Source organism: Henckelia pumila, chromosome 3 (assembly GCF_033568475.1).
Source record: "Henckelia pumila isolate YLH828 chromosome 3, ASM3356847v2, whole genome shotgun sequence".
NCBI lineage: Eukaryota > Viridiplantae > Streptophyta > Magnoliopsida > Lamiales > Gesneriaceae > Henckelia > Henckelia pumila.
Window position 1 is genome coordinate 192,529,612 of NC_133122.1, and position 7,265 is coordinate 192,536,876.

Below are 7,265 nucleotides of genomic sequence, written 5' to 3' on the forward strand. Positions count from 1 at the left end.
TTCTCGTTCGGGTTTTACCTGCAAAAACCAAAACATAACAGGGAAACAAACCAAGACAACAATAACGTGAGTAACACAAAGGATTTCGGGGCTCAGACGCTACGACTCTCCAATCTATCGATAATCCACGGCGAAGGCCACAAAGGCTCCTCCCAACCCAACTCACGCCTACTGCCCTCAACCCACTACACGCTCAAAGTTTCCAGCAGCCGCCTCACAAAGAAGCATCACACAGACACGAGGCGAGAGAGGGCAGCAACACTAAGCCCGGCCTCCTCACTCTCTAGCCCGAACTCTCGGCCTCACTCTCTCGCACAGAGAAGAGGAGGAACACACTGGTTCTCAGAAGCAGAAAGGGAACACACTGGAGAAGGAGGCGGGCTAATCAGATTAGGGACATTGGGCTGGGGAATTATAATTAGGAGTTGGGCCAAAACCCAACAACACTAGTTGAAAACTCAAAACTCAATAAAATTTCCAAATAAATTAGTAATACTCAAAACTGAATAAAAACTAATCGAATTTATTTTCCCAAATAAATGGAAAAGAAAACGATAAACAAAATAAAAAAGATTTACCTTTCACAAAATCGAGCTATCGTCCGTTGTTCAAAAGTTATGCCAAAACCGTGAAAGAGAAATCAGAAAGACCAAAGACGACAGAACGATGAAGATGAAGTTGTTGGTTTTATTGTTGGTTTAGGAAAAGTAGGCCTATAACAAGATTGGGTATTTGGGTGTTGTTTAAAGCACAAAAAAAGCTCAATGGTAAATATTCTTATTTTTAATATATAAAAGTATATATCGATTTAATCAAATTTTTAATTCAAAATTGAAACCGAGCCGATAAAATTTAATTGACCGATATTTTAAAACCAACTACCGATTAAACCGAATCGAATTAAATCAAAAATTTGGTTTAGTGGATTATTTCGTTTAAACGAGGGTTTTGTCACTTATTATTGAGGTGACATAAAGTATTATGGACGTACAAATAGTATTTTTTGTTAGAATATTACACAATAATTTGGTGATTACAATCATATAAAAGATATTATTGAATGCTTAAATTCCTCAATTTAATTTCACGACCTGTTTTTGAACAAGGGCTTCTATAAATTTTATAGTAGGTTTCTTGTGAGACGGTCTCACGATATTTATCCGTAAGACGGATTAATCCTACCTATATTTATAATAAAAAATAATACTTTTAGCATCAAAATTAGTATTATGATTGGTGACCCAATTAAAAGATTCGTCTCACAAAATTTACTAGTTAGATCGTCTCATAAGAGATTTTATGCATATTTTAATGTGATATAAAGTTTGACAGTTTGAGGGTGTTGCTTAATTTTATTACAATCAGTTAATCAGCATGAAAGGAATGACAACTCTTAAAAATTATATTAAATTAATAATAAGTTAAAAAGATATTATCATACATACATTCATGATTCAACTAGAAATGAATTCTACTAATAATCTATGCATATATACGTGTATTTATATATAATTTTGTGAGACTAATATGAAACAATATCAAATACAACTAAAAAATTAGTTTAAAATTGAGCGTTTGTCGTTTTACCAAAAACTATAATTAGTGATAAAGGTACAATTCAAACATTTTGAACTGTACATTACACAAAGTCATGTTTCAATTGCTCTATAAAATAAGATCAATTATTGCATCTCAAAATTCTGATGAACAGTTTAAGCAAAATAATTAAACAACATACCTCATTAATTATTCTCCCTTTGTAGTACTTTTGTCATCGTGTTAGCACTTCACTTGGAATCTGTTCACAAACTTATTATAAATCATCGACTGGTCGTACACTCGTACCTGACATTTCTTAAGCATGAGACGATTTTGAAGAATTAAACTATAAAACACACATATAATATTCAAAATGAATGTAAAATAACAAATATATTTTAAACAATCACTTAAACAACTTTGAATTAATGATTATTCTCGGTGTTTTCTCTTTCTCTTTTGAGAGTCGACAAATGTTTAGGAGTCATGTTTAATGATTATATATATACCTAACAAAATATTAAAAATATATTAGAACACATAAATTATTGAATTTACTGCCAACAATTAACTCAAACAATTCATATATATTTATCTTCAATATTTTAAGGTTTTGTAATCCACTGTGGTTAGTATAAATAAATTGTAAATAAGTAGAACATTCCATTGTTTAAGTTCTTTAACAATGCAATTACTTTATATATATATATATGTATATATGTGTGTGTGTATGTATTTGAAAATTAAATTAATGAATTTAAAAAATTCATGATTGTCATAAAATGAAGTCAAGTCATGTTTGTTCAAATTTGAAAAAATTGTAGCTAGTTGTAATATATATAGCTGAAAAATATTAAATGACATTTCAAAAAAATAAAATTAAATGTGTTGAAAAATATATTATTATTATTATGTTGAATATTGAATATTGAATATTGAGTTGTAAAATGTGAAAAATTAGTGTGTGATGATGTAGATGATGATGTATTAATTTTTGGACTAATCTCAAATATGGATCTATAAATAAGTCTTCATTTATGATGAAATATAAAATTGAGTTGAGAGAAAAATATTATAAAGTGTAGAGTTTGATATATTTTGAGTTTTGAAGTATTTACTTTTTACCGTAAATTTTTACTTTTTCACAACACGTTATCAGCACGATCGCTCGAAGGTTCTCTATAATTTCCAACGCTCCAAAATACAAGAAGAAGTCAAAAATATTCAACAAGTAAGAATTTTTATTTTACTGTTTATATATTTTTATTGTGTATATATTAATATATAATATCATGTTATGAAAAAAAAAGTTTTTTTTCAAAACTTGTTATAAATCCTGGGAGGATGTTAAGACGACATCCCACACTCTCGGTAAGGGATACGACAAGTATAAAAGCCTCTAAGGTTCTTAAACAATATAATCATATTTGTATAATTTCATGTTATTATATAAAAGGTTGTGTATGACACCGATCTTATAATAATGTGATATGATATACTATACCTGACTTTATACTAACTATATTGGTATATTTTTACAATATTATATAAAAGGCTGTCTATGATAGTGACCTTATAATAATGTGATATGATATACATAATTATTTAATTATGATTATCATTATATGCATTGCATCATTATCACGAATTTTTATTCAACATATACTCGATTTTTTCTTTACCCTCAACGGTCACAAACGGTTAGTTTTTGGCCTATAAATATGTTCACTCAAACTTATTTTCAATCACACCAAAATTCACTCTTTCTCTCAAAATAATTTCTTCTCGATTTTTCGAAGATGAAGATGATGGCATTTCTAAGGCTATTTTTCATAACAATTATGATCATCATGCTCACAAGTCTTGTACTCACAAGCGATTTTCCACCACATACTTTTTCTCTATTTGTACACGCACTTGTAATTTTCGTTCTTCCATTATTTTGTATTGTCATATTAATGAAAATTATAAACTTATAAAATGCATTGTTATTTTTTTTAGTACCACCATGTCAAATTTGACAAAGCTTAAATTTTTTGCTCTCGATATCACTAGAAAAGAGCAAAGAAATGTTAATGAGAAATCATCAATCCCGACTCAATGTATCTACGGCATTTCCAGAAGCAAATGTCGTAAGTAAAAATGAAAACCAAAATCAAAGGCATAAACTAGATTTTGGTCGAGGTCAAAGATGTGGTCATGAACGTGGGCGTAGAAATGATCACGGTCGTGGTTATGGCAGTGAATATGAAAATAATCGAGATAGTTACTTCAATAACTAATCTCAAAAGAACGTCACGAACCACCCAAAAAGGCAGCATGAAAATATGAGTGAAAATAAAAATCACTCAAAAAGATATGAGAGTGTTTGTTATAAATGTAACACTCCAAGACATTGGTCACATACCCCTGAGCACTTATGTAAGCTCTTTAAAGTATCGATAAAGGAAAAAGAAAAAGAGATCAATTTTGTTGAAAAACAGTAACCATTTAAGTGGTTCAACTTATTTCAATGCTGCCGATTTTTTCAAATGATTTCGAGAACATTGATTAATATATTGGTATGACTGAAATGTAACATGCTATATTTTTTATGCATTCTTATGAAACATGCTATATTTTGCATATATATATTATCCTTGATTTTCTTTATTGCATGAAAAATGCTATGAGCAAATATAAACCCATGGAAGTTTGCATACCCGATAGTGGTACAACGCACACCATTCTCCAAGATAAAATATATTTCATGGAATTAAAACCAACAAAAACAATGGTGAATACAATATCAGGTCCTGTAGACTTGATTGAAGGTTGTGGAAAAGCACATTTTTTGTTACCTAATGGTACAATTTTTTTTTATAAATGATGCTTTATATTCACCAGGATCAAAAAAAAATTTGTTGAGTTTTAATGACATATATTCTCATGAGTATGATACTGAGACGATAACTGATGAAAATCAAAAATATATGTGTCTTACCACATATAAATTAGGAAAGAAATATGTGGTTGAAAAATTATCAATGCTCCCTACTGGATTGCATTATACACATATAAGGCCAATCGAATCAAATATGATGGTTAATAATTCTTCAATATTAACCAATTGGCATGATCGACTGGGACATCCTGGTTCAATAATGATGCGAAAAATTATTGAAAATACGCATGGTCATCCATTGAAAAACCAGAAGATCTTTCAGAATAATAAGTTTCAATGTAAAACTTGTTCTCTTGGAAAACTTATTATAAGACCATCGCCAGCTAAAATCCAAACAGAATCATCTATATTTCTTGAACGTATTCAGGGTGATATTTGTGGGCCAATTCATCCACCATGTGGACCATTTTAATATTTTATGGTATTGATCGATGCCTCTAGCAGATGGTCACATGTATGCTTATTGTCAACTCGGAATGTGGCATTTGAAAGATTAATGGCTCAAATAATAAAATTGCAGAATCAATTTTCCGATTATACAATCAAGAAAATAAGACTTGATAATGCTGGAGAATTTACTTCCCAAACTTTCAATAACTATTGTATGTCAATGAGAATTACTATTGAACATCTTGTTGCTCATGTTCATATACAGAATGGATTAGCTGAATCATTGATTAAACGTCTACAACTGATTGCTAGACCAATGATTATGAGAACAAAACTCCCTATTTCTATATGGGAACATGCAATTTTACATGCTGCGGCATTAATTCGCATCAGACCAAGTGCATATCATAAATTCTTCCCATTGCAGCTTGCATTTGGTAAAGAACCAAATATTTCTCATCTGAGAATTTTTGGATGTATGGTGTATGTGCCTATTGCACCACCTCAACGATAAAAAATGGGTCCTCAAATAAAAATCAATATTTATATCGGTTATGATAGTCCATCAATCATTCGATATCTTAAGCCTCAGAGAGGCGATGTGTTTACAACACGTTTTGCTGATTGTCATTTTAATGAAGAAATCTTCCCAATGTTAGGGGAAAAAAAAGAAACACATCGAAAAAGAAATCACATGGTATGTATCATCAATGTTACATTTGGATCCAAGGACCAAACAATGTGAGAAAGATGTACAACAAATTGTGCACTTGCAAAGAATTACAAATCAAATGCCAGATGCATTTGCAGACACAAAAGGGATAACAAAATCATATATACATGCTGTAAATGTCCCTGCTCGAATTGAAATTCCAAAGAAACAAATTGAAGACACTCATGATGTCATAAAACGCTTGAAGCGTGAAAGGCCAGTCGGTTCCAAGGATAAAAATCCTCGAAAAAGAAAAGGCATAGAGAAGCACGATGATCATAAAATAGAAAATGGTGTTCCAGAAAAAACACCTGATGATGAACTTAATTCTTATATTATAACTTGACATCGTGCGCTTGCGAGCGAAAAACACGCAACAAGTTTTTGGCGCCGTTGCTGGGGAATGAATTTTATTTGATTTATATTAAATTGTGCTAATTGGTCTTAATTTTGATTTAGAGCATTTTATTTTATTTTGTTGGTTCTAATTTTAAATCTTTTCTGTCTATGCAGTTTATGCGAAAAAGCCAAAGTTACGACTTACTGCTCTTTGATCCGAAAATCGAGAAAACCGCTAAAGCTTTGAGAAATGGCTGAAGAAAGGAAAAGAGCTGTCAATAATGCTCCAGTGCCGATCAGAGATCGCTTTCGACCAGTGATCAATACTCATTATTCTGGGATAGCTCGGCAGAACATCACGGCAAATAATTTTGAGTTGAAGCCATCTCTGATTAATATAGTGCAACAGAATCAGTTCAGGGGTGCAGCTACTGAAGATCCAAATCTGCATCTGCGTACTTTTTTGGATATTGCTGACACAGTGAAGATTCATGGTGTTACTGAGGACACCATCAGACTACGATTGTTCACATTCTCTCTTAGGGACAATGCTCGTAGTTGGTTGCAGTCACTACCTCTTGGGAGTATCACTACATGGGAAGACATGACATCCAAATTTCTGGCTAAGTACTTTCCTATTATCAAGTCTGCCCAGCTGAAAATTGAGATCACTACTTTCAAACAGCAAGATTTTGAGCAGCTTTATGAAGCTTGGGAGCGGTACAAGGAGTTTCTTAGGAAGTGTCCAAACCATAATTTTTCGGATTGGGAACAGATTGAGTTATTCTACAATTTTAATGACCCAACGAGGATTTCTGTGGATGCTGCAGCTGGAGGTTCAATATTTTCTAAATTTCCTGAACAGGCTTATGAGATGCTTGAGCAAATGACTGTTAACAGTTATCAGTGGCCGAGTGAGAGATCTGTAATAAGGAAGTCCGCTGAAATTCATGAGATTGATGCATTCACTACTTTGTCTGCTCAGATGGCTACTATTTCTACACAGTTGGCTGCACTGACCAAAGTCAATCAAGTTTCTATTAAGACAGCATTGTTGGAAACTGCCGTAAATTCTGCTGATGGATTTGAGAGTGTGGAGCAAGCTCAAAATGTGAACAACAGAAATTACAACAACTATCGAGGTAATCCTGTACCCAATCAATATCACCCTAGTCTGCGTAATCATGAAAATTTTTCTTATGCTAACAATAATAATGTGTTGAATCCTCCTCCGGGATACAATACAAATAAGGGTGAGGGTAAGCCTCCTTTGGAGGATGTTGTTAATGCTTTTGTGCAGGAATCGAGCAAGAGGATGACGAGGACCGAGACCCGCCTTGA

At 32.3% G+C, this 7,265-nt stretch overlaps 1 non-coding gene across 1 annotated transcript; it reads right to left on the reverse strand.

The window, feature by feature from the left end:
* Positions 1-6,577: 6,577 nt before the first annotated feature.
* On the reverse strand, positions 6,578-6,683 carry LOC140893982 (small nucleolar RNA R71). Its single transcript, XR_012153539.1, has one exon. It is a non-coding gene; the product is annotated as a small nucleolar RNA R71 (small nucleolar RNA).
* Between the last annotated feature and the right edge of the window lie 582 nt (positions 6,684-7,265).